This window comes from Manis javanica, unplaced genomic scaffold (genome assembly GCF_040802235.1).
Source record: "Manis javanica isolate MJ-LG unplaced genomic scaffold, MJ_LKY HiC_scaffold_30, whole genome shotgun sequence".
Classification (NCBI taxonomy): Eukaryota; Metazoa; Chordata; class Mammalia; order Pholidota; family Manidae; genus Manis; species Manis javanica.
Genome location: NW_027332176.1, coordinates 857,753 through 885,305, shown reverse-complemented (window position 1 = coordinate 885,305; position 27,553 = coordinate 857,753). Strand labels below are relative to the sequence as shown.

The 27,553-nt window shown below is 51.7% G+C and overlaps 1 pseudogene; it reads left to right on the top strand.

The window, feature by feature from the left end:
• Nucleotides 1-25,578, top strand: LOC140847662 (laminin subunit beta-3-like; annotated as a pseudogene).
• The last annotated feature ends 1,975 nt before the right edge of the window (nucleotides 25,579-27,553 follow it).

The following is a 27,553-nucleotide window of genomic DNA, read 5'->3' as shown; positions in this document are numbered from 1 at the left end:
ATGTCTACTGCCCAGAGCTTGGTTGCCAGGTATTTTTCTCCCACCAGGAGCCAGGACTCCCTAGAGAAGCGGCTGACTCCAGGGGCTACTGTACCAGATGGCAAAGAAGGGTTTGCAAGTGACGGCAAAGGACACCCCCTGGGACAGTGTGAGTAGCAGAATCAGTGACTGGGACCTAGACAAGAGTCAAGGGCCACATGCTAATTCACGTAATAAAGGCAGGCATGTGTGCCTAGGAGCCCAGGGAACAGCTGGCTCCACACGGAGCCTCAGCAGGGGCTGGACACCACCATCAATGGTGGGCAAGGCCGCCAGTGGCCCCATGAGCAGCAGGGCTCCTGACACGCCCATCTGTCTCCACGGGACCCGCATGAGAAAGGCAAGGGTGGGACCCACAGCACAGCACCAGTGGGCACGGGCCAGGGCACAGACCCGGATCTAGCCATGCGGACCAGCATGTGCATTCAGAGGTGCATCCTATGCCCATCAGCAGTGCCGGGGCAGGAGAGCCTGAGGAGATGCCCAGGTCAGAGGGTCCTGAGGAGGCACAGCAGATGCAGAGCTCCTGACGGGACAGTGCTCTGCTCACAAAGGACGTCACCCCCGTCAGACCCGTGGGGGACAGGACCACAGCTGCAGAGGGTGGTCCTGCTCTGAGAACACCAACACCAATCTGTTCAGGGTGGACCTGTAAACCCACCCACAGAGGGACAGGATGCAGCCAGGTGGCAAACATGTGGCATGTGGGGAGCCTGCATGTGGGGCAGACAGAGAACTGGACTGCTGTAGCTTTCTTATGAGCCTGAAATCATGTCAAAATAAAATGTTCTAACATCTGATCCATCCCATAGCTGTGTGAAGGACCTGCACTGACCGCACGGGTGGACCTCAGAGGAGCGAGGTGTGCAGGTGTGCTCCACACACACTGCTGATGACCGACTTCTAAAATCCCAGCAGATGGCCAGGTGGTGTGCTCCCCCAATAGAACTGGTGCTTTAAAACAGACTTTCTTGCCGGAGTCCAGCTCCAGCAGGGGGTGGGGGGGTGAAGCCCAAAAGGATGAGACAGAGTCAGTGCACAGAGAGACAGGACACAGAGTCAGATGGAGGTGATCTCTTGACAAAGTGCCAATGACAGCTTTATTTATACCATTTTGCACAAGGATATGATTATTTTTATTGTTCTGTTGATTAATTGGTATAGACAATTGATTAATAGGTATAAGCAAGCTTTTTTTCTTTCTTCTTTCTAATCTATTCATGGTTGGTCAAGTGTTAGACAGGTGATCGTTTTTCTGTTCCTTGACCGAAACTTTTCCTAGCAACATGGACTCTACTGTGTTTTACGTTTCTATGCGACACAGTTTCTAAGTAGTGCATGGGACCATAGGAGCTTGCAGTATGTAGCAGCGACTACAGAGTCTATCAGCTTAGGGTGATATATAGGTCACCTACTGCCACAGTTAGCTAGGATTCTTTCCCACAAAAATATTCTTTGAAGTTTTAATAAATTTATAATCAGTCTGAAATCATAAACTCATATCTTCATTATACACCCCTCTATAGGGCACAGTAAGCAGCAAACTACATTTCCACTTCTTCTGTGTGGAGACCGACATCTCCCTGACATAAGACACAGGTCTCCGTGACTCCACTACCGAAGGGACTAAACAAGTTCTTACATGGTGAACAACGCAAGGGCATTCATATCACAGAAACTATTTCTGTATTAACTACAAACCTTGAACTATAAACAATCAAGTCAAATATGATGTATGATTATTCATTTGATTTTTATACTTTATATGTAATTCTAAAAATGTTGATGTAGTAGGTAAATGCAAGATATAGATAGAAAGCATGATTTAGTGCTGTAAGAAGGCAAGTGTAGATGATCAGGTCTGTGCCTATAGACTAGGTATTAATCCAGGCTGGACAAGGGCAACAAAATATCCACGGGTGTAGACAATTCCTCTCAAAACTGGTGGGGGATGAGGTTCTAAGCCTCACCTCTGTGGGTCCCCATTTTCTCTCCTGATGGCCCCCCTGCCTGCGACTGTGCCTGTCTTAGGTTGTTCCTCCCTTGAGGAATCTGACCCGTCTCTGGCTAACCAGCCATCTTCCGGGGCCGTACAGGGAGATGTAAAGCTGGTAAGTGAGAGAGAAGTAATGTTCTTTGAAAATGTTAGCTTTTTACTTCTTTGCAGATGTATGCCCTGTGGCTTCCCGGCCCAGCACTGGTCTTGCAGTATCTTTACTTCTTGAAAAATTACGGTATTTGGTAATTTCACATATAAGGCGCAAATGCTAGTCAAGGGCTGTAATTAGGAAGGAAGGAAGAAGAAAAGCTATAGAAGTAGCAGAGGGAAGAAAACATGGGAAGATTGATGAAGTGTCAGACAGGGTGTATTCAATTCAATATTCTCTCGTAACTCTATTTCTATAAAACTCTCCATTACTAGTTTCACTAGCATTGTAATAATAAAAGGAGGGGGGGTATTCTCAGTGGAAATGGGGTGGTCAATGTTTGACTAACAGTAGGTTTTGGTACTTTATGCCAAGATCGCCATTGGGCCCCTGCGTGTTCCATTCCTCAGGAGCGCTGTCCTGAAAAGCTCCTGGGAAACTTATGTTCTCATCCTTTCCACACTGCTCAGTGAAAGTTAGTTAAGCCTTAGCCAAAAGGCAGGTCAAAGCAAAGCCGAGAGTATAATAAAAAGAAGCAACATCAAGGTGGGTAATAGGGGGAGCCAGCTGCGAAGGCCCCTGCTTTGTGGGGGTCTTCTTCCAGCCTGAGCTTTGCTACACAGCTTGAATGGCATGGCTCCTGCCACTTTCTTACCAGGAATACTGGTTCTCCAAACTGCAAAAAGTCAATCACATTCACCTTCACCAGTCTCACACCACCATGCTGGGGTGCGAACAGTCTGGCAGACTCCCTCAGACCCTGTCTGGTGCCATGCCTTACAATGCCCTAGGGGTAAGAGATGCAAAAGTAACTAAGGAAAAGGTTAGGTGCAAGGCTGGATAAAGCTATTATTCCTGACGCAATTTAAACAAGATTATAATAAAAGTAAAGAGTAGGTTAACCTTTAGTGAAGATATTTTCCAGGCAACTCAAAGAATGAGTTAAAAAGTAGAATTTAAAATATCTACAGAGTAGAATTTTTAAATTTTAAATATTTAAAAGACATGACACTCACCACATCTGTGCCAACAATAAAGTGATTAAGATCTGAGGGCACAGTGTTTGTGTGGTCCCCCAAAACTCATCATCTTCATGGGAAAGGCTGAAAAAAATAGCAAAGATTAACAGACAGTATTAAAACCATGAGGATAATGACACTTAACATGTTTATCACTTTTCACATGAGATGCATCATAACAGGCCTTTCACATTCCCTCTGAGGTCCTGGCTCCGTTTTCTGTTTCTTTTTATATTACTGAATTCTTGGTAATTTCTTAAGCTCTATCTTCCCATTCACTAATCCTTCAGCTATGTCTAAACTGCTATTTAATCACCCACTAACTTTTAAGTTTGAGACAATGCCTCCATTTCTAGAAATGTTCTTTGGATTGCACAATTATCTCAAGGTCTTGGGGTGCTAATCCTACCCATTCACAGTGATGTCTCCCCTTGCTGGGCATTTCGTGCTCTTCTTTCTGAGCTGCTCCCTGTGGGCACCCTGTGTTTTGAGGCGAGCCAGCCAGGGTCATGGGCCTGGGACCAGCGTGTGGATCACACCCACACCAGAGCTCAGATTTCAAGTCTCTGGGCTCCTGGCTCTGCTGGGCTGCGGGTGGGCTTTCTGAGTCTCTCTCCCTGAGAGGGCAGTGAATCGGGAGTCCGGGGCAGAGTCTCATCCTTGCTCCCTGTCCCAGACAAGCCTGATGCAGCAGTGGGGCTGCAGGGCTTGAGCTCAACACAGCCACCTGACAGCCCAGTCCCACAGCACCCGAAAGCTTGCACACTAAACTAAGTTCCATCCTTGTTCTGGCATGTTCCTCTGTTCCTTTGAAAAGCCATACTTAGTGTACTGAAGCCTTTCACATTGCACAGGGATGTGTCTGAACAGAAGGCCCACAGCACATCCTTCTTCCACTCTGCCCTCCTCAGAGGTCAAAACCCTCGGCACTGTCTGCATACAGTTCTCATACCACATTTAGGATGTGAATGTCACCTACCAGCTGAGGACTCCCAGGTCCGTGCCTCCCAGGAGATCCCTGCTACAGAGCCACTGCCTCCTGGTCATGGCCACGTACAGCACATACTCTGCCCCCAGGCCCCATTTTGTTCATCTCATGCATAGTACCCAGTAGCTGAGCCAGACACCAGGGCCAGGACTGCACTCATCTTCCTTGGGGACCCCACAACAGCTGCCCAGCTGGTCTCCTTCCCATGCAACCTCACACTGTTGCCAACTTGATGATTCTAAGTAAGACACACTGCCTTAAAATCCTACACTGGCTCCCTACCACCTCCAGAGAATCATCTAAACGCCTCAGCACTGCAAACACCCCAGGGTCTGGCCACGGACCTGCACAGCCACTCTCTCAAAGGCAGACCCACCAGGTCCTATGTGGGCCTCGCATCCCCTGCCCCCTCTGGTGGGGCACACACCGTCTGGCCCATCTCAGCTGCCACTTCTCCCAGAAGTCACCGTTCCACCCTAGCCAGCCCCTCCTCTGAGCCCCACACACCACAAGCATGCCCTGACAGAGAACTTCAGACCCGTGCCACCACCATAGTGGATGAGGTGCACCCAGGGGACAGCTGCTTTTCCCAGCTTCCAGGGTGCTTCACTCAAGGTCACGAGACCTCCAGGGACACCCATGTCCAGTGACTGACTGGACAGAGGGCAGAAAGGCTGGCAAGGCCCACTCTGCAAAGCTGCCCGGCTCAGTGTCCCCAGGGCTTGGCAGCAGCTGTGGGGCTGGCTTCACAGCTCACCTCTTCCAGGTCTGGCCACTTCCCCTTTCCAAGCATTGATCCCAAGGAATCACCTTACAAACTTTATTCGTACAGAACGTCCATCGAACTTCATTCCTCTGATGCCAGGGAGCCCACCCACAGTGACTGGTGTCCTCACATGTCTGCATCCTCACCAGAGCCCAAAGGGAAAGAATGCCAGGCCCTGGCACCACAAAGCCTGGCACACAGAGTGCTCACAGCAAGGCTGGATGACCACGTGTGGGTCTAGGGGAGGCAGTGCTGGGGGGTTGGGGGAAAAATCTGACTTTAGCTATATCAGATACCTTCCTTCCAAGAGGGCAAGTACACTACAGGACATTTTTGGTTAAAAATTAAATGCCATGCATGTCATGAAGTGGTAATGGCCACAGCAGAGATAAGAACAGAGTTCTTATGAAACCCAGTGAGGGAGTCAGGCATCTGCCACTGGCCCAGAGACCACCTGTGCCCGGCTCTGCAGTGTACTTACTGTGTGAGTTTTTAAACATGATTGATTCCCCATCATAATTATACTTAAATCCACTGAAGGTGATTCACAATTTCAAAGCACGTACAAGTTCACTGATACAACCCACAGTTTTGTCTGATGATGAGGAATCAGGCTATTAACCAATGTTACTCCAGGGATAAATCACATGCTGATAGCCCCTCACTGCAGTAACTGTCAAAAAAATATATATTCAGGAAATAAATTACCAAGGAACATATAAATTATATTTGTACATTTAATAAGAATTTTTATGATATATAAAGTCATGAATAAAGGTAGAAATCTAAATTTCTGAATAATACCTTCATATCAACATTTCTGGTTCCTGAAACTCAGATGAGTTCAACTTCAAGGTTGTATTAAAACTGGATGAAAAATAATCAAATAGTACCAATTTATAAGACAGAAAATACTTTAATCAAAGAAAAAAATATAGCTCTATATGTGGCATTGGACCCGGTAATGCTGAACTAATAAGCAGATAAGCCAGCAGAAAGCACAGGTGAAGAAGCTGGAGCGCCTCCTGCAGTTCCGACCACGCGTCTGCTGTGCATGCAACGGCCTAATGTCGCCTCCCTCCATGAGAACAGGTCCTGGGCTAACAACCTGATAGCCATGCAGGACAGATGGTGATTCCCACACACCAGCACTGTGCTGTGCACATAGGAGGGGACTGCTGCTAACACAGTCCTGATAGACACAAGGTGTCAAGGACTTGCTGCTAAGGGGAACTTTTTGGGCGGGGGAAACATTTGCACACATTGGTTAACTTTGCCAAGGTCTCACCGGTCATTCAGCTGGGACTTAAGTTTCATGAGGGCAAGACCATATTTACCATGTCTATCACTATATCCTTAGGCTAGCAGTGGCTGACACAGCAGGGACCAAGTGGGTGAACAGTCTGCCTTCTCAGCTGTGAGTCTGTGTATAACAATGTATGTGTATCTGTATGTGGCTCTGGGGATATGTGTCTCATGTCTAAACATTATTCTAGGGGCTGGAACGCTCAGCTTGGGGCAAGGGCACTAACACTTGAGCAAGGGAAGGAAGTGGTTTTCATTTTCTTACTCTTCACCAGACTACATTATAAAAGTCATAAACGTATGAAATGGTGAGTCTCAACACGTTTCCAATGCAACAGCTTGATATTTTAATGCCACCTTTCACTCAAGACTTAAGTTACAACTTCTAAACAAGTAATTACCTTTTTAGCAGGAAGGAGAATGAGCCTGTCTATCTTGCCATCTTTCCTCTAAAGAGGTGTAGAATCGCAGTCATTAGATGAAGACTTGTGTGAAATCAGGTCCACACAAAGAATTCTGCACATCTCAATAAAGTATTTGCCCTGGGAGTCTAGGATATAAAATACACTGAAGAGAAGTGTCCATGTTGTACACTGATCAGCCTCCAAGCCCAGCCACCTTTGTGACCCCACTGAATTTCTGGAACTTCCTGTATTTAGTCACACGAGCAAGGCAGGACACCCCTCATTCTTCTCAGAGTCTGGTAACTGGCCCAATTTATAGGATTTTGCTAGTATTTTACTCTCCATACCCCTCAATCTCCTGTGACCTCTTCATGTTAACCTCTTTCCTTACCTTCTTGGCAGACGGTTCTCAGTGAAAGGCTCTGCTTTCTCAGAGGAAAGAGCATGCTGTGAGTGTCCTGGGACAAAGCTCTGGAGTTTCCTTCCCTGCCCTCAGCCTCAGGCTCAGGGGAAAGCACTGCCTTCTGTTTAGTTCAGTCCTTTCTGCCTAGTTTCAGATCCCATCCACCTCCAGCTCTCTCTGTCCTGGCTCCTTCCCCAAAACCTCTGCTCAGGTCTCATTGTAGGGGTATGAGCACACCCCACCTCTCTTCCTATTACCCACCAGTCAGGTCTCTTTTTGCCCAAATTCAGGAAGATACCAGTCCTGTGTTTCAGAGGTGCTCTTTGGTAACATCACTGCTCATTCATTCCCTGAGCCTCCTGGGTGCCTGTGTGCTGTGCAAGCAGAAGGACCACAACAACTGTGTCCCTTTCTTGCTTGCCTGGATCATCACAAAAACCTCTTGGCTGGTACACCTGTACCCCTGCCATTTTAAAACGTTCTTAGAGACCTTCCCCTCTCAGGCAGGGAGGAGGTGGGGGCAAGAAGATCAGTCAGCCTGGTTACATTAGCAAATAGACACACAGGTTGGTAACGATAGCCAGTTTTCTCACTGCTGGAGACTGTCCTGTGACCCTGTACTCAGTGTTTCACTTGCTTTTGTTCTGATGTCTCCTAAGCATGTCCTATTTGTAGTGCTGTGCTGTGGTCTACACGGCATTCCCTGCATGGTGGTTAGAATGTCTGTGTTACACATAACAGTAGTGAACACAGTTTTATTGAGGCGTCTTCTGGGGATTAAATTTCCAGGAGTAGGTTTATGTCAATTTACAGCTCCAGAATAGTTTATGGGGTCATGACGGGCACTTTCATAGTCTTTCCACAAAGAGGATGCCGGGGGACATCGGCCCCTCTGGCACACATGTCCTTTCTCCCCACAGTCGGGACCGGTCTGTCCTAACTTGCACAGGGGTTTTGTTTGTGTTATGCTTCAGTTTGTGTGATGGCTGGTGATGGGTGGAGGTGACCGGATTTTTCCTTTTGTGTAACTTGTCTCAGGTGGTAGCAGAATCGATATAAATAAATAATATGAATATTCAAATCTTAGAAAAAGCTGTGGAAACATAGGAAAATAAAATTAGTGACACTTAACTGTTTATATAAATGTGGAGTTCAGTTCAGCCCTATTTGTTGTGCACCTTCTGTGAGCTTGCTGTTTGAGGGCTGTGGGTGGTGCAGGATGTGGCTCACCCAGAGGGTACTGGTTCTATACCCCAACCTGACCCAGGTGGTGACCAGGTGAATGGCCTGAAGTGGGTGCGTGTAATTCAACACTGGACTGTTTTTGGCCCAGACAGCAGCCTGAGTCCTCATCTATGAAGGGTTCAGGGGTTGAAGGATAGAGACTGGGGTCAGCACCAAGCAGGCACAGAGAAAGGCTGAGTGCCACTCAGCAGTCCTGTAAGCAGCATGCTGCACGGCTGCTGCCCTGGGGCCTGGGAGGTGACTTTATTTGGCCGTAAGGCTGACCTCATTGCCTCATCAGGAGAAGACAGTACGAGTTCTGTGGGAAGTGGTAGTTTCTGTGTTGGAAGCAGAGCAAGGTGACGGAATATCCCCCAAACTCCAGGCTCAAGACATGGAGACAGACGCCCCTGCAGCAAAGATGCTGAAGGAGCAGGGGCAGCAGGCAGAGGCAGGCGTCACTCCTTGTGCTCAGCGTGCAGATGAAAACAAAGCAGAGCCGGGACCCGAGTGTGACGGAGCTATCTGCCTGGGTTCTAATGTCTAGTGTTCTCTGGTTTGCGTTACAAGGAATCTCATTGCCTTCTTGGAAGATGGCTCTGACCCCTACATCCGCATGTATTTGTTACCAGACAAGAGGGGGTCAGGAAGGAGAAAACACACGTGTCAAAGAAAACATTGAACCCCATGTTTGATCAGAGGTAAGGTGTGTACTCAGCCGGGGTAGACGCTGAATTAACACACCAGGAACAGCCTGGCAATGCCTTTGAATGACTCAGCTGTTTAAACACACACACTGTTGACAAGTATAAGTGAAAGAATCAGCAGTTGTGAACTTGTTAACATAATTAACTATTTGAAACTTCCTGTAGACCTGTAAATGTAAGTCCCAGGTGTAAACTATGGACAGGGAGGGTCGCTATTAAGCAAAGAGCATGGCCAAAGGCCAGAACCTTCCCTTTGGGCACAGATCCATTGCTTTTCACTGAGACAGAAATCAAAACTGAGAATTTTAAAGTATTTTTAAATAACAGTTGAAAAAACAACATCCTAGGATGGACATTCTCGTGAAAAACTAATTCCTAAGCAACTGAGAAAAGCAGTGAAAAGACTGGCATTGCTGCTTGAAGCATCTGAGGTCTCACTGGCGGTCTGGTAACAGAGGCTGTCAGCCTCGGCTGCGTCATGCGAAGATTCTCCGTCTGTGCAACCTGGTATTGCCCATGATGGTGCTCCAGCTGAAAGCACAGTATTTATGGAAACAACAAAGTCAGTGCTGCTGATGTCTGTTAGTTTGCTTTACACCTCATCTTTGAAGATGCTGGTCATGTGTCGCATTTTCACAAGTGTAACTGTTTAAACCAAGGTCAGAAACTGATGGGCACGTGCTCAGTCCTTGTGCGGGCCTGCTCCGCGTGGCTGGTGCTTTCCCCAGCTGTGTGTTAAGCGTGTGGGGACCCCGCATGCAGATCTGGGTCTCCAGCTTCTGGAGCTTTGTGGGAGGCTGGCCGCATCCCAGCCGTGTCCTTCCGAGGCCTCAGGGTCGGCCATGTCAGGCACTCTGGTCCTCAGCGCTGGGTCTGCGACCTCTGGCCTCAGCCATTAGAAGTGTGTTGCCGACCGTCCCCCTCCTGGCAGCTGCTCACATGGCCCTCCCTTAGTCCACCCACTCCGGCTGTGGAGTGACTCCTGTAGTCTTAGGCCTGGCCGAGGGAAGGAGCCTGTGACCTATGTCACCCCTGCTGTCCGTGTGTTACTCCTCACTGTGACGAGAGGGGACACCTCCCGATCCGAGAGGGGGCTTTGGGCAGTGGTGCCCTTCACATACTCAGGGTGCCAGGTCTTCTCTTACATTTTAACCTTTGTTTTTGATTCTTCATGAAATGCCAGATCCAGACATCTAGCAGAACTTAATTTTATAATGAAAAACATTTTCAATGGTCTTGTAGGCAGAAATGTCATTTTTTACTTGTAATAAAATACATCAAAACAATGGAGAAATTTAAGGAAGGTCCCCGCATTGGTTTTCAGCTTCGATTTCAGAGTCTCCTTCCCAGAAATGCAGAGGAGAACACAAAGTTTTTTCATTATGTAATAGTTTATGACCTTAGATGAATTAGTTAACCTCTCAGCCTTGATTTCCCCCACTGTAAAAGAAAAACAATTGTATTATGTGAAAATTGAATGAACATAAAGTGCCTACCACAGTGACTGGCACAAAGCAAATGCCTGCTTTTTAAAAGATAGATATAAAACATCAAAATGTTTGGTATACTCTCTTACTGTAGTTTAATGTAAACTTGAATTCTTTCCTTAGTTTGTTAATTGTAACTGCTAAAAACACTGTAAGGTTGACTTTAAAATATATAGTGGGATGAATACATTTATTAAAATCTGCAGTGAAGAACAGTGGTGGCTTCCTGTCCAAAGACAAAGGGCTTCTTGGCAAAGTAATTTTGAAAACCTTTATCAGCTCCTACACTTACCCAAGTACATCATATCCTGTGTAGGACATGTCTGGTTCCTATTTCAGATGGGCCCCTGGAGTCAGGGCTTTCCTCTGCACAGATGTGGATCCCCCGCCCAGAGAGAGGCAGTGACCTAGCAGGAGACCCATGGTGGCAATGGGGGACAGTTGGGACAAACCCCACTGAAATGGGGGACAACAGGGACGTTATGCCTGAGTTAGCCCCCACACAGGGAGCCAGGAGGCCCGAGTTCTTACTCTACACTCTTCCTTACTGTCCATACAACCTTAAATAAATCACCCAGCCTCCTCATTTCGCAGACCTGAGCATCTTGCAGAGTTGCAGGAGATGCCCCTGAGTCCATGTGGACCATTGTGAGTGGCAGTGGTGCTGGTATAACACCAGCCATGGCAATCTCCTTTTTCAGGGTGTGACTGCGACGGGCACTCAGAGACGTGTCACTTTGACCCAGCTGTGTTTGCTGCCAGCCAGGGTACACATGGAGGTGTGTGTAACAACTGCCGGGACCACACTGAGGGCAGGAACTGTGAGCGGTGTCAGCTGCACTACTTCCGGAACCGGCGTCTTGGTGTTCCCATTCAGGAGACCTGTATCCATGAGTCACGGCCATGGGGACCCAGCGTTTCCTCTGCCCATTGCTCCCCATCCGCTCTGGGCATGGCAGAGAAATGTCCTTGGGGGACATTAGAGCCCTGAGGAAGGCTTGGCTGCGTGTCAGGACTTTGGGCCATTTTTTAAACTTGGCTGTGCACTTCCAAGCAAACCACCCAACCTCGCTGGACCATTAATCAATCAGTAAATCATTCATTGTGTAGCCCTTATTTTGCACAAGGGAGAGAAAAAGGTAAATACATGATATAGTTTTTGCTGTAAGGAAGTACACACACTGTTTGGTTACATAAACTGTACATGCATGAGAAAATGGGGGAAGCACCTTATCTATACATATGCCTTTGCCTTTACCATGTGATATGGTTTGCTCTGTATTTTTCTTTCTTCCAACACTGACCATGCCTCTGTAGCAGGGATTATGTCTTATATCCTCAGGCCCTAGCACAACCACAGGCAAATAGTCGATGCTGCAGGAATGTTTATTGAATGAATATGTGGATGTAACACTCAGGGGTGACCTCACAAGTCCACCAGGGCCAGCGGCTTGTATGGGAGAGAGCAACGTGGACTGAAGCAATCATATTTAGGCTGTTTTTTTTAAAATCAGGAAAGACCTAGATGAAGGAAGAATCTGCATTTAAGCATGAAAAAAATCTGAGTGTGGGTGTGGGAGAGGGCTTCATCAACAGGGTTCATTTCCTGTTGATATGACTTGTTTATGGAAAGGGGGAGAAAGACTTGAGTTTGACTTCAGTTTCTGGAATTTATTTGCTGTGTGACCTTGAGAAAATGCCTTAACATCTATGGGCCTTAGTTTCCTCATTGGTACAAGAAGGGTAATTGTCCTCACCTTGCAGGGTTCTCATGAGGATTGCATAAGGCAACACGGGACAGTCCTCAGCTGTGTGGCACCTGGCGGTTGTTCAGTAAATAATGACAACAGAAACTTCTATCGGACTTAACGTGTTATGTCCTGTTCCACCTGCTTTACATTTACTCATTTCTTCCTTGCAGAAGTCTAAGGGATGGTATAACTATCCCCATTTTACAGATGAGAAAACTGAGATGTGGAGGAGTTAAGAACCTTGACTAAAGTTGTCAGGTTATAAGACAGTAAGTGGTGGATTAAGGATTTGAACTAGGCAGTCTGGCTTCCTTCAATCTCCTTGTAACTCCCTGCTTTCCTTCTTTATTCCGACTGTGGTGGCCGTTTCTCTCAGCCTGTGAGTGTGATCCATATGGGGCCGTGCTGGGAGCTCCTTGTGACCCAGTGACCTGGCAGTGCTTGTGCAAGGAGCATGTGCAGGGGGCTCCTTGTGACCCGGTGACTGGGCAGTGCATGTGCAAGGAGCAGGAGCGCTGTGACCTATGCAAGCCGGACTTTACGGGGCTCACCCACGCCAACACAAAGGGCTGCCACCGTGAGTAGGGGGACCCAGCATGGCCCGGCTTGGGAATGGCCCTTGGGGCTACCAGGCTCAGGACTTGCCCTGGTTTCTGGGACGCCACGTGCTGTGCCACTGGATTCCAGCAGGTGGCAGCACCTGCCTGGGCTAGAAGGCGGGATGGCAGCCGGTGGAGGAGGGCGGGTGGCCAAGCTGCCAGGGCGGGCCCTCGTGGGAAAGCGCGGTGGTCCTGTGAGTCACAGGTTATCTGGAGGGAACGACGCTGCCTGATTCCTTCCCAGGCTGGGCCCCCGCCCTCATGTATGTCCTCTGGGGGTGAGTTTTGGTTGTCTGCCAAGATCTCAGTAGCCCTCCCTCCTGCAGGCTGTGACTGCAGCGTCCTGGGGTCCCGGCAGAACATGCCGTGTGATGAGGAGAGTGGGCGCTGCCTGTGTCTGCCCCATGTGGTGGGCCCCAAATGTGACCAGTGTGCTCCCCACCACTGGAAGCTGACTAGTGGCAGGGGCTGTGAGCCGTGTGCCTGCGACCCACACAATGCCCTCAGCCCCCAGTGCAACCAGGTGCAGGGTGGGGGTGTCCCCGTGGGCCCCTCAGCAGGGGAGGATCGCACCCATCAGCCTCTGTCTCCCCTGCACACTGCCCTGAGCCTCCCCAAAGTCAGGCTGGTCTGCTGCTGCCCTCATTGCCCTTTTGGAAGGCCACCCAGTCTCCCTTCCTCTTTGGCTCAGGGCCTTCTGCAATGCCATATTCACCACACCTTCTGCAGGGTCATTGTGGCCTTTGACTTCAGAGCCTGCCTCTGATGGAAGCCCTTATTTTGGGGGCACACCAGCTTGCAGGCAGCTGGTGAATCCTGGGCTGTCTGCTGACCAGGGATGTGGACCGCTTCCCCTGTACCAAGGCAAGGCCAGGACTTCTGGGTGACTCCCTCATGGTGCTGTCCCCCACAGTTCACAGGGCAGTGCCCCTGCCTGGAAGGGTTTGGTGGCCTGACATGCGGTGCTGCGGCCATCCGCCAGTGTCCAGACAGGACCTATGGAGATGCAGCTACTGAGTGCCAAGGTGGGTGTCCACTGGTTTGGGGGGTGGGTACTGAGGCTGTGGGATGAGCTGGGGTGAGCTCTGGGCAGGGGGCGTATGGGCCTGTGTTATGGGAGGACCTTCTCTATGGCACAGGGGTGCATGCCCTGCCACCTGATGTGGCACATGCTCCCCTTACTGCCCCTGCCAGTTGGCTGGGCCCCACCCCTAGGGCCGGCTGATTAGGCCACCTGTGTCTGCATGACAGGACGGCTGCTTTTCTGCCTACATCCTTGAGAAAGAATTTCCCAGAAGCCACCTCTAAGGCCCAGTAGTGGGAGAAGGATGTTTCTTCCTTATTCATAGACGGGGAAAGTGAGTCCTCAGGGGGAAAGGTGTTCTCTCCCCAGAGTCAGGTTGACAAGTGGTGACAAGAGCCTGGGACATGGAGCCAGCAGACCCAGGTCTGGTCTTGCTTAGCCTCCACCTCCCTGGTGACAGGAGTGAGCCACTCCCCTCTTTAGGCCCCAGTTTCTGGAAGGCACGTTGCACTTAAGTTCTCTGTGCCTCAGATCCTCATCTATAAAAATGGGAAAAGAAGGGTGGCTGAATATCATGGTGTGGTTGTGAAGGTCAAATGTCATGTGGGTATGGACGTGGGGCACAGAGCAGCCCAGTGCAGAGTGGGTGCTGAGCAAAGTCTTGCCTTCTCTGCTGTCATTACTGTGATTTTATTCCAGCCTTGACGGTCCATTATTCTAAGTCAGGTAGAAGGAGCTGGAAGTCAGGCCTCCACTTCGGGCTCTCCCACCAGCTGTGCTGTCTCCCTGACCCAGCCCTGACCTTCATTCTCCCCCGCCAGCCTGTGACTGTGACTTCCGGGGAACACAAGGCCCAGGCTGTGACAAGGGCTCGGGTCGCTGCCTCTGCCACCAGGGCTTGACCGGACCTCACTGTGACCAGTGCCAGCGAGGCTTCTGCAACCGCTACCCAGTGTGCATGGCCTGCCACCCTTGCTTTCAGACCTATGATACTGCCCTCCAGGAGCAGGCAAAACATCTCAGTAGCCTCTGCAATTCCAGCGCTAGCCTGTGGCCTGGGCTGGGCCTGGATGACCACAGCCTGGCCCCCCAGATCCTGGATGCAGAGAGCAGGACTGAGCAGATCCAAGCAGTCCTCGGCAGCACTGCAGTCCCAGAGCAGGAGGTGGCCCAGTTGTCCAATGCCATCTTCTCCACTGGGTAATTCCTTTCCATGCCATGCACTTAGAAGAATTAAGCCACATGGGTGCACATAAGGGGCACACTTGTCCTTGCTCCCATTGGTTCAGCCCTTTGCAGTTACAAAGCATTTTCATGCTTGTTCTTTTAACAATTGCAAGTCCTGTGAGGTTGGTGTGCTGGTGTTATGACTTCCATTTTGCAGATGAGGAAAAAGGTACAGATGAGTGCTGTGACAGAGCCACATGGCCACTGAGGGGCAGAGCAGGGCCTCAGAGGCCAGGCAGGAGCCCAAGCCCGGCATTCTTTCAAGTCCCCAGCATTGCCTGTAGGAGAGTCAGCTCTGCATTAGTCACCCTGGTGGAGGGCATCGGAGAGGCAGGAGCTCTAAAAATAACTTGCATTTGCCTTTGGATTGGGAGGAGGCCCGCACAGCCCCCTCCTACTGGCAGAGCCATCTTGTTCATGAGATTTGGTTCTGGAAGCTTCTATAATTACATTGCATTCCCTGAGCCCTTGCTGAGTATTGGTGCCCAGATCCATCCAGGACTGTGATTGACCTAAGTCTCAAAGTTGAGCAGTGAGTCCATAGGTATTTGGTAGGCTGAAAATGCAAGTGTGGAAGGATGGTCTTTGGAAGGATGTCCGTGCCCGACCTAGGCCTGGAGGAGGAGAGTGTGAGGCTGTGGAGGGTGCTGGTGGTTGGTCAGGCTGCAGAGGGGATGCGGAGGGAGGACAAAAGCTCAGGGGTCATGGACCAGGGCGGGTGGACGCTGACCCCCGTTCCGGTGGGGATGAGCAGTGGGCAGCAGCTCTGGGAGCTCAGTGGGGAGTGGGGGCTGCAGAAGGGAGACCTGGGAGCCTGGTGGGTAGTCCTCCTTCTCCCTGCCCAGGATCCAGTTCATCAGGCGGTGGGCGGCTGAAGTCAGTGTGCAGCCAGCCAAGAGGAGGGCGTCAGGGTGAGCTCCTTGAGGAAGCCAGCTGTGGGGGCGTGGAGGAGAACGGAGTGTCCAGATCACACATCTCAAGGAAGGAGGGGTCTTTATAGATGTCCCCAAACCCTGCAGATGGAGGGAGGTCCTGCCAGCCCTCCCAGCCTTTGTGCTACACAACTCTGTCCGACTGGAGGGCTCTGCATTCTGTTGCCTTGGCTGAAGTTCTTCCTCCTGACTCAGTTCCTCCAAGGGCATGGCTGGTTCCGGGGGGAGAACCCCCTCCTTTCTTCTAGTGAAGGCTCGTCTCCCATCCCAGGCGGAGTCTCCAGGGCCTGCAGCCCGACCTGACCCTAGAGGAGATCTTGTCCCTCCCGGAGGACCTGGCCAGTGTGGGTTGAAGCTTCAGTCACCTCCTCGTTATGTATCGGAGCAGTCGGAAGCAATCGGAAGAAATCGGCAGTGCCGATCTTTCTGGTGAGGCCTCCCGCCGCCATCTATGCCGCACCTCCTCCTCGTCCATCCCCCTGCCGCCAGGCTCAGGGTGGCCCAATTCCCATCCTCTTGCCGCAGGGGCCTTCCAGATACTGACTGCGGCCTACCAGCGGTCACTGAAGGCCTCCCAGCAGGTCTCCAATAGCTCCCGCCTGCTGCTCCAGCTCAGGGGCAGCCGGAGGGAGGCAGAGAGGCAGGCGACACAGGCCGGTGGAGGAGCAGGAGCTGCGGGCCCCCAGCTCGAGGCCCTGCAGCTGGAGATGGCTTCCTTGCCTGATCTGACCCCCACCATCAACAAGGTGACTCCTGGCATGGATTGCCACTGCCTGGAGCCCCTGGCCCAGCTTGTCACACACCAACCGCTGCTACATGTTTCCCACTAGGGCAATGTGAAGGCACCCTACCCCCAACCCCTCCAGTTCTTTGGCTCCTCACTGCATGCTTGGCAGCTGCCAAGGAAACCAGTTTCTGGTGCCTGGTTGCCGTGGAGAATTCTGGCTGTTTGTCCCCTGGGTGTGGGATGGGTGGTTGTTGAGGAGCCTTGGGTACCCTCTCTGATGTCCCCCTCTTTCCACAGCTCTGTGGGGGCTCCCAGCAGGCAGCCTGCACCCCATAAGGGTTCCCTGGAGAGCTGTGTCCCCAAGACAACATTGCGGCCTGTGGCTCCCACTGCATAGGTGCCCTCCCCAGGGCAGGTGGGGCCTTCTGGGTGGCAGGGCAGGTGGCCAAGCAGCTGCAGGGCTTCAACATCCAGCTCAGCAGACCAGGAAGATAGTAGGTGCTGCCAAGGTGGGGTGAGCACTACAGCAGAGGGGATAGAGCCTCCTGGGCAAGTCAGTCCCATTGTACAGGCAGGAGACCAAAGTCTGAGTGATTAGGTGACTTATCTGAGGCCCCACAGCAAGTGAGAGAGTTTGGGGCCAATGTTTTGGGCTTTTTAAACCTGATTCCACATCATTTCTTCTGGGGCCAAAACAAATTAGTTACAAATGTTTCCCAGGTAGGTCTTGGGGAGCAGGTTCCCCAGAATCCTTGGGGGCAGGTGAGATGTGCTCCTGGGGCCACACCCATTCCTGACCTTTCGAGTGTGTCTGCAGACCAGGGCTGCCGAGGAAGCCGCCCTGCAGGTGCAGTCTGATGGTCAGCGCCTGGAGACCCAGGTTAGCACCAGCCACTCTCAGATGGAGGAAGACCTGAGCCGCATGAGGTACCTCATCCAGCAGGTCCGGGACTTCCTCTCTGGTGAGCCTGGCCTCCACGCGCCCTTCAGCTCATGTATGGCCTGTCTGTCCCTAGTCCTCCCATTCCCTGTCCATGATCCAGTTCATCAGCCAGCTGCCTCCTGCCCTGGCCTCTGTGCCACCTGGGCCAGGCCCCCACCGTTTGCCTGGATGGCAGCCACGCCCTCTCGTGGTTCTCCCGTCTTCCCTCCGGCTCCCTTGCAGTTGGTTCTCAGCAGAAGAGCCTGACACATCTTGGGGAAGTATGTAAGGGAGATCACATCCCACTCATGCTCAAAACCATCCCCTGGCTCCCCCTCATTCTGGGAATGCACCCCCAGCTCCTCGCATGGCTTCTGCTCCCCTCCAAGGTGTGAACTACGTCTTCCCCTCTTTGCTCGCTGACCACCTTTGAACAGGCCAGGCCCTTGCCTGCATTGGAGACTTTTATTTGCTCTCGGCCTGGAATGCTCTTTCCAAGGCTGCTGGTTCTTGTGCTTGAGGCCTCAGTTTAAGTAACATCTCCCTAGAAAGCCCTGGCCTGACCTCCCCTCCTTCCATTCTGGTCTTCCCCTCCCATCCTTTCCCCTTTGCTGTCTGACCTTCATTGCACTGCTTCCAGCCTGTGGTTGTTGAATTCACTCATCTACGCATGTGCTGTTTGTCTCTGAACTAGACTCTAAACTCTAAAATGGCAAGGATGGCCATCTGTCTTGTTCACTGTCACCTGCATCCAGGGTAAGGACAGACTCAGAAAAGCACCCAGCATTGGTGGAAAGAATAAATGAACCAGATCCCCCGTCTTCCCTGGGGAATGGAAAGATCCCTGGACAGGAGAGAGGAAACCTGTGTGAGTTTGGGCAAGTCGCTGCTCTCTTTGCCTCATCTGTCGCCTCTGCAAACTGGGATGCTAGTATTTCATGCATATATTCTGAGGATCTAGTAACTGATGTAAAATGTGTTTTGAAAAATCAAAGGTGCCTCAGGAATACGAGTTAATATTATTAGATTTCTCAACCCTGCCAGGGAATTTGCTTGGCATGTGAGCTGAGGGCTTAGTCTAACAACAGTGGCTTTCTTGCTACTGTAGTGGTGCTCTTGCTCCAAACAGGCCAAAGACCCCTCATGAGTGGATGGCAGGTCAGAGATGGGCAGGAAGGGTCTGCTGAGGTCCCCGGGCTTGCCTGAAGCCACGCTGGGGTCAGCGTCCCAGAGAGCCCCAGAATGGGTGGTGGGGGCAGGGTCAGGGTGGAATTCCTTGGGGATGCAGGGAGGCAGTGCCCAACCCACGTGGCCATCCTAGCATCCTATTCAGGGTCGTGCTTCCCTGGTCATGTGCCTGTCTGTCCCATCAGGTTCGAGTTCCATGGGGCAGGGACCAAATCTAATCTGATTTTCAATCTTAGCCATTTGGAGCAGTGGATAATGTCTGCTAAGCCCACCCTGAGACTCGATGCACATTAAAATGAGTGTAACTCAGACCACGCCTGAGGGCACAGCCAAAGTGACACAGAATAAAGGGAGAGCCCAAGCTATTTGGGAGTGTGCTTACTGCGGGAGGCTTTCTGGGGAAGGGGCACAGTAAGCCTTGTTCTGGGTGTAGGGCTCTGCATTAGATGAGAGGTCAATGATCTCTAGGAGGAGGTCCTTGTGCAAACCTGCAGCTGGAGATAAACCAACTTCATGAACTCAGCCATAATCATGGTTTGGGCCCCTGCAGTGTGCGAATCTGGCTCTGAAGGGACACAGCAATGAACGGGGCATGGCTTCTGCCTTCCAGGAATGTCCTTCCATCTGGCAAGGAGGACACTGGGGCTGGGGCCCGTGTAGGTAGCCAGTGAGGAAACTCTCTGATTGCAGAGTAAGACTCTTCGCAGGAAGTCGAGTCCAGGGGAAACCTTTGAGGTGGGTGAGTGCCCCCAGGTCAATACCAGTAGAATCCACAGAAGGGAACAGGGTAAAATGGCGGGGAGGATGCCATCTCTGTACTTCTGGCCTTTCTCTGACCCAGAACTGGGTGGTAAAATTTTTGTGAATTGATTGTTTCATTTCATACCTTCAGGTGGAGGACTGTTATGGCCATTTCATAGACCAGGAAACTGATCCCACAGAAGCCATTTGACCTGTCCCAGATTGCTTGAATAGTAAAAGAGGCCTGGGTCTGGAGATCTTTCAATCATTCATTTAGTCTACAAATAGAGTGCCTCTCAGAGTCAGACGCTGTGCTAGGGCCTGGGGATAGAGTCGTGGATGAAACCCAGGTCCTGCCATCATGGAGCTTTGTCCTGGTGGGGTAACAGACAAAACACCAGAAAATGAGTGTCTTGCCAATGGGTTCACTGTGGATTCAATGTGACCAAAGAAATGACAGTAGAACGTTCTTGGGGTGAAAGGGTTATACCCAACTTTATTTCCACAGTGGCAGGTTGATGACTAAAATCCCATCCACTCAGAGCGAGTCTGCACGCAGCAAACCAGTCTCTGCCTCTGGGCCTCTCTGCCTGCACAGCTCTGCCTGCAGCCTTGCAGCCATGCCACAATGTCGCGCAGAGCCCTGGCAGGGCTGTTTTATATAGAGCCAGTAATGATGCATTGCCCACACATGTGTAGTGAGCTAGCCAACCAGGGCCAGGTGAGAATCCTGGCCACAGGAACCTTCACTTTACCCACAATGAGTAAAGCATTTGGCATGTGGGAAGTGATACATGCTACGGGGAAAGATAAAGCAGAGGAGGAGGAGAGGAGGGATGGCCTAGGTTGGAGGTTGCGACTCTAGATCGGTTGGCCAGGGCCAGCCTCTATGAGAAGGTGGTACTTGAGCAGAGACCTGAGAATCTTTATCTGCCTTTGCAAAAATGACCACTCTGGCCTGAGGAGGGGCCCATGGAAGGGGTCTTACTGCCAAGGAAGCAATTCCAGTTCCTGATGGCTCTCCCCAGCTCAGGGCTGATTATGTTTGTGCTCCAAGTGTTGTTTGGTACCAGCTGCCTGGCATCACCTCCTCTCCCTGGCCTACAGCTCCCATGGCATCAGACACTGAGTCACCACAGCTGTGCTGATGCTCCTCTCCTCCAATGTTCCTGGAAATTCTCCGGGAATGGGCACCTGAGTGTGCCTGGGATGGAGCAGCCAGGGCAGGGACTGAGCTTCCTGTGGGTGCTGCTCAGCCCGGAGAGGCCCCTGACCTTCGGGGAGGTGCTTGGGCTCCCCCAGTCTGATGGGCTGCTATCTTCCAGACCTTGACACAGACGTGGCCACCATGCAGGAGGTCAGAGAGGCTGTGCTGGCCCTGTGGCTGCCCACAGACTCTGCCACAGTCCTGAAGAGGATGAGTGGGATCCAGGCCATTGCAGCCAGGCTCCCCAACGTGGGCCTGGTGCTGTCCCAAACCAAGCAGGACATCGCCTGGGCTCACAGGCTCCAGGATGAGGCTGAGAAGGCCAGGTATGGCTCTGGGCCCTGAACTGCCTGCCCAGGATTGGGCCTGCATTTTGCTCCCCAACTTCTCTGCTTGATGGGAGAGGGAGAGGAGCCTCTGCAGGTCAGGTGGGTACCAAGGGCTGGGGAGCAGAAAGGGGGCTCACACAGTGTCCAGGTGAAACATCACACAGTCCTGTCTTCCATATTGGAAACCAGGCCCAAAGGGCATCTCAGACATAACTCATTTGTCATGTCTGCTAGGTGGGGTCCTGGGATGAATATGCTACTGAGTTAATATTCCTTTTGTTGTCTCTGCTGGGAAGGATATTCTAGCCTGGTGAGTGAGTTGAGCCACCCAACTATTCGTTTGTTATTCACTCCGTCTCTCTCCTCTCTCTCCTTCTCTGTGGCTCCAGGAGCCGAGCCCAGGCAGTGGAGGGCCAGGTGGGGACGTGGTGGGGAACCTGCAGCAGGGCACCATGGTGCTGCAGGAGGCCCAGGACCACCCGCTGTTCCCTTCAGCTTATGCAGGACAGGATTGCTGAGGTGAGGCTTTATGGCTTCTGTCCCGCATATTTGGGAATGAACAGACAGATTCAGGCACAAGGCATAGAAAATGTCAGAAAGCGACTTGGATGGCACCTGAACTGGGACCCTAAAGAAGAAAGGTTATAAGCATTGGGACTGGCTTTGAGCTTTTGTTTTTCTGGTCTCAGGGCCGGGTGCAGAAGGCAGGGGCAGGGGCTGAGCTGCAGTGGGGTGGGGATCAGCTCAGCTTCTGGGGAAGGAGGAGGCCTGGATGCGAGGGTACAGAGGGGATAGGGAAGGGGCAATAGCAATGACCTGGTTGGAGAGAGTTTTGGCTGCCTGATGCGCTGGAGGAAAGGATGACAGCTACTGCTTATGAGACCCACCACAAACCCCCAGCCTCCCTCTTTTCAAAAGGTTCAGCAGGTCCTGGGGCCAGCAGAAAGACTGGTGACCAGCATGAAGGAGCAGCTAGGTGACTTCCAAGCTTAGACGGAGGTGCTCCAGAGCCAGGCAGGGCAGCAGCGAGTGCAAGCAGCCCAGGCCCAGCAGCTCACAGAGGGGGCCAGCCAGCAGGCACTGAGTGCCCAGGAGGTACAGAGAGGGCAGAGGCAGTCCTGGAAGCACAGCGTGTGGGCCTGAGCAGGAGCAGACTTTGTACACTTTATAAGACCATGGGCTCAAAGGCAACTAGAGCAACAGCTGTTCTAGAATAACCGCGTGGCGCTTCAGGATTCACCCAAACGTGGACAAATCCGAAACTACCTCTGGTTGCTTTTGGGGTAGCTCCTTCAAGCATGTTGGAAATTATCTAGTCCAATCCCACTCCTTTTACAGATGAAGTGGTAACTTTGTCAGGCCCATGGGTCTCTTGACACCCAGGCCAAAGCTTGTCCCCTCTCATGGCTACCTAGCCCAGACAGACACTCGCTGCATCACTGTCTTGTCCCGGGCCCATTGGTGTTAGAGTTACATCAGAGAGAAGACCAAAGTGCCATTCCCGATGTCTCCAGCATTTTTAGCAGTTTGCCAGGAACTTTGGCAGTTGTGGTCCCAGCCCAAAGGCCAGGCTGCTATGTATACAATTCAGGGACAACTGTGCCTGGTACTCTGCTGCAAGTGAGGTGTGAAAGGACAGGAGGCGCAGATGGAAGGAGGGAAATACAGGAGTTTAGTTACATTTTGTGGCCTAGGGGTTTTTATAAGCAAAACCAACCCATGCAGAATATAAGGAGGCTTGACCTGCAGGTGGATTTGGGTAATACCACGTGCTTCCACGAAGGTTTTGAGGACTTTGGATGGTGATGATGGCAACACAGAGACTGTCCTATAATTTTCAGGGATTTGAAAGAATAAAAAAATATGCAGAATTGAAGGACCAGTTGGGGCAGAGCCCCATGCTGGGTGAGCAGGGCAGCCGGATCCTGAGTATCAAGACGGAGGCAGAGGAACTGTTTGGGGAGACCACAGAGATGATGGACAGGATGAAAGGTGAGGGGATGGTGCAGGGGCTCAGTCTCCTGGGCACTCCCGAAGGCTGAGCCCAGCCCGGGTCTTCTGTGGCCCCCTCCTGCCGGAGCTCGCAGTGCTGAGGGGGTGAGACCAGTCGGGATTTGCTGAGCACCTGGTGAGGAGGAGGCATAGTGATGGGGCTGGAGGAAGGCAGAGATGTGCGGGAGATTTGCCCTGCCCTGCGGCTTGCATTCCAGAGGCAGACATTGTTCTTACTGTCCACAAGAGGCATTAAGCTGTATTTAACGAGGGGTCTGTGATAGAAACCTAAATAACAAGACCTCTAGGGGTTCAGGTGATGAATAATGTCAGCGAACAGGCGAAGCTGAGACGAGATAAGGTTTGATGTGGGCCTGGCAGGATGCACAGGCCTGGGTGAGGCTGTGAGGAAGAGGAGGGGCGTCAAGACGAGGTGGGTGGGAAGGAACAAGGCATGTGGAGGGCAGGGCAGGCGCAACCCGCAGGAGAGGAGGGCTGGGGAGGACAGAACAGGTGGGGGCGAAGCAGTGTGGGGTCACTGTGGCGGGCCCAGGGGACCGCCTCCACATCTGGGGGAGGAGGGCAGACTCTGCCCTGGAGGCAACAGGGTCTTCACCCTGGCAGATGCATAATGAACGTGGCCATCACCAAAGGGTTCTGTGCTTCCTCAGGAAGGACAGTAGGCATTTCTGGCATTTAATTTCTAAAGACATGATGGTTGGGTCTCTGCACAAGTGTGCCCAGCAAATGCCAGGAACAGAATTTCTCTGGATTTTAGAATAAAACAGACAAGATCCATTTGACCAGCCAGGTGGACAGCACAGAGAAGGCTGGCCTGGCGAGCTGGCAGAGAGAAGACACGAGGCTGCAGCCAGCCAGACCTGAAGGGTGAAGCGAGGGGTGCAGACCGAGGGGGAGGGGCCTCGGGGCTGGGTCAGCATGTGCCCTGCCCATGTTTGTGAGTGTTTAAGAGGAAGATAGAGAACTTGCTTATCAAACACTGTGGATGACAGATGATACAACAGGTAACAGAACCTGTGTTCTATGGCAATGTCGGAAGAACTGAAAGGTTATCCTGAAAGTACAGGATGAAAGTACGTAAGGAGAAATATCTCCCACTCTGGCCTCGTTTGGGCTTAACCCTACAGGTACAGCTCAGTTGAGGCCTGGCTTCTCAGTGCCTAATGTAGCTGAAAATATGTCATTACTGGTAAGTGATAAGAAAATATGAGTTGTTACTCACCTGCAAAAGACTCCAGACACTTGGCTCAGTAGTGTCATGGGTCAGCAGTATCTTGCTGCTACCAAAAGAGCAAAAAGATACAAAAAGCAGCCACCAAAATAAGGGGAGAAATGGTTCAGGGATGATATTAAAAACATTTATTAACTATTTGTGTCATGTGCCTGCCTACCAGAAAAGGCTCAGATTGTAGCATTGGGATAGGCATTTACCTGCTTGCAGGGATTTATCCTTAATTGCAGGATGATCAGAAAGTTCTCGCAGAGGGGACTTATGGGAGTGGGGACCAGGGAGTAGGACAGCGGCTGTTAAATGTCAATATTTTATCCACCCATAGATCCGTAGGGGTGCTGGCTGGCTTAATAATGCCAGCCCAGTAACAACCCAGCTATACTTGGCTGATAGGATCCCACCTGTGGGGTGGGGTTCTGTGGTGGCTGCTACATCCTCAGAAGGGACACTGACAAACCTGGACATATCACAGGGAGGGTGACCAGGTTGCAGAGGTAGGGAAGGGCTCTATAATTATATCAGAGGAAGACTGGCTGAAGGAACTAGGGAGGCTTAACCTGGAGAAGATGCGGCTTCAGGCATTTGAAGGATTGTCATGTGGAAGAGAGAGCAAATATGTTCCCATACCCTTAGGAGACAGACCTCGACAACTGGGTGGAAGCAAGGAGTGCTCAGATTCTGACTTAACGAGAAGACTTTCCTAACATCTAGAGCTGCCTGAAGGTGGAGCCCTGGGAGGCAGTGCGCTCCCAGCTTATTCCTGGAAACGTTAGGGCTGAGGCTGGGAGCTCTCATGAACACGACGGAGGAGACCCCCTCCTTCCCCCCCGCAGCCTGACAGGAGGAACAGACCGGGCTAGTTCACTGCAGAGAACTTCACATCCTCCCTGCGTACTCGGGGGGTGGTACGCCGAGGGGAGAGTTGCCTCAGAGGCCAGACAGCGCTGGAGGTGATTTCTCCTGCAGGGGCTGCCTCTAGGTGGGTGGGAGGAGAGGAAAAGGTCGGGGGCCTGTGGGTTCCTCACTAGCAGCTCCTCCACCCTGCGGTTCCATCTATCCTCACACGTGGAGTTGGAGCTGCTTCAGGGGAGCCAGGCCGTCATGCTTCACTCAGCGGACTTGTTGGGGCTGGAGAAATATGTGGAGATTCACAACCACATCAATGGGCACATGCTTCTACTATGCCACCTGCAAGTGATGCTCCGGCTCCCAGCCCCTGGCCCCACTCACCTGCCCTCTGTGCTTTTGGGGGACAGACTGGGTTGGAATACTTTCCAGCTCCGGGAACTTATATGCAGCCCAAAGCACAGCCTGGTCAACCCCTGGTGTGCACCTGTTGAGATCATTCTGGGCTGCATCTGAGCCTGAGCTGATGGGACCCAGATGGTGGAGGCGGGGCCGTGTCATGTGGGGGAAGCTTGGCTGGGAAGGGCAGTAGTGTGCCTGCCCTTCATCCTCCACTGAGGCTGAATCCTAGATCAACACAAACTCTTAACGGAAAATGATATACAAATGAAAAGCCCAATAAACATCTGTGGAAAGAAAGAGGGAAAGTGGTCTGTGTCCCCATTAAATAAAGCTTCGTCACTTGTTTCTGTCTCCCATTTGGGGTTCCTGGGTGCTCCTCTGCCCACGGTCAAGGCTTAGAGCTGTATGAAGCCATAGCCTGCCTCACTCTAGTCCAGCCTGCTGACCTCCCGAACTTAGGGAGACTGGACCCCTTTGCCCCAGGGCCTGATGCGTCCATCCTTGAGAAACCAGAGGAGCCATTTTCATCTGTCCACAGTGATTCCACTTCTCATTTACAGACGAGGAAGTAGAAGTCCAGGAAAGGAAAGTAACATACCCAAAGTTCACACAGCTTCTTGAGGCAGAGCTCAGACCAGAATCTGTGTCTTCTGGGATCTCAAAGAGAAGTAAAGGAAAGTGTATTTCTGTGTGTATGTGTGTGGGGGGCAGGCAAATATGGAGAAGGCATGACTGTGTGATAACCATGGCTCAGGCACGCACTGTGCTAGGACTTCATTAACTTTAACTTCTTGACTGATAATCATGTTAGTTACTGAGCACACTGTGCTGGACATGCCGTCTATGTCATGTCAGTGTGCTGGCATGTCCGTGGTGTTGGTGATCCCATGTGACAAGTGGGGAAACCAAGGCCCTTAGGCTGAGTCTCTCCCCCAAGGCCACAGATGTGGTAAGGCAGAGCAGAGCTGGGACTCAGATTCATGTTCATCTAGTACCGTCATTAGGACAAAGGACTCTGAAGCCAACTGCCTGGACTCCAACAGACCCCACCCGAGGGGCTACTGAGGAGCTAGTGCGTCAGCAGGTGTAGCTCCTGGCCCTGGGTGCCTGGCCCCATAGGCTCCCAGTCCACATCAGCTGCATAGGCTCAGAAGTCCCTGAACTGCTTTTGCCTTGGAGAAGAACAAAGTGAAGCCTCATAGAGAAAAATATGTATATTTTATTAAGCACAACACCGAGCAGGAGGCTGGAGGGGGCAAGAAAACTGGGGAGGGGGAAGGGACAAGAATGATGTGCCTGCTTTTTGTGGAGAGAAGGGAGCAGAAGTGGGATTGGAATTACTGGCTGAAATTAAACTAGTCAACTTCCAGTTTTACTAGATTGGGTGTGTGTGGAGGGCATCTGGCCAGGATAATAACTCCTTACAATACCTAGGATTTCTTTCTTTGTCATGTTGGAGGCTGGGTGCTGTTTTTGGACGAGGGCAGGGAGGGAGGTGGTTCGGAAGTGTGCTGGCAGGAGGGTGGCCTGGTCTCGGTGCAGTCAGGAGCCTATCCGAGTTCAGCATTTGAGCTTGAGAGCCCACAGACCAGGAGCTGCCTGCCATTCATGTGGATGGGCAGGCGCTGACATTCATGAACCCATTCTGGCCACGATGGAGGAGTGAGGGTGTGCTGAGCAGAGAGTCTGGGTAGGTGGTCCACATGGCTTTGCTTGGAGAAGGTGACACAGCCTGGCCAGCCTAGGAAGCTTTTCATGACGAACAACACAGACCTGGCAAGAGCAATCTACGTGCACTGCACAGAGCCATGGCACGCAGGGTGTGGGGCACAGAGCGGGCAGGTCAGGGGGACCTGGGAGCCTCAGATGCTGCTCCTCCTGTTGGCAGGCGAGGCCTCCACACACTGGGGCTCACTCCTGGGCCT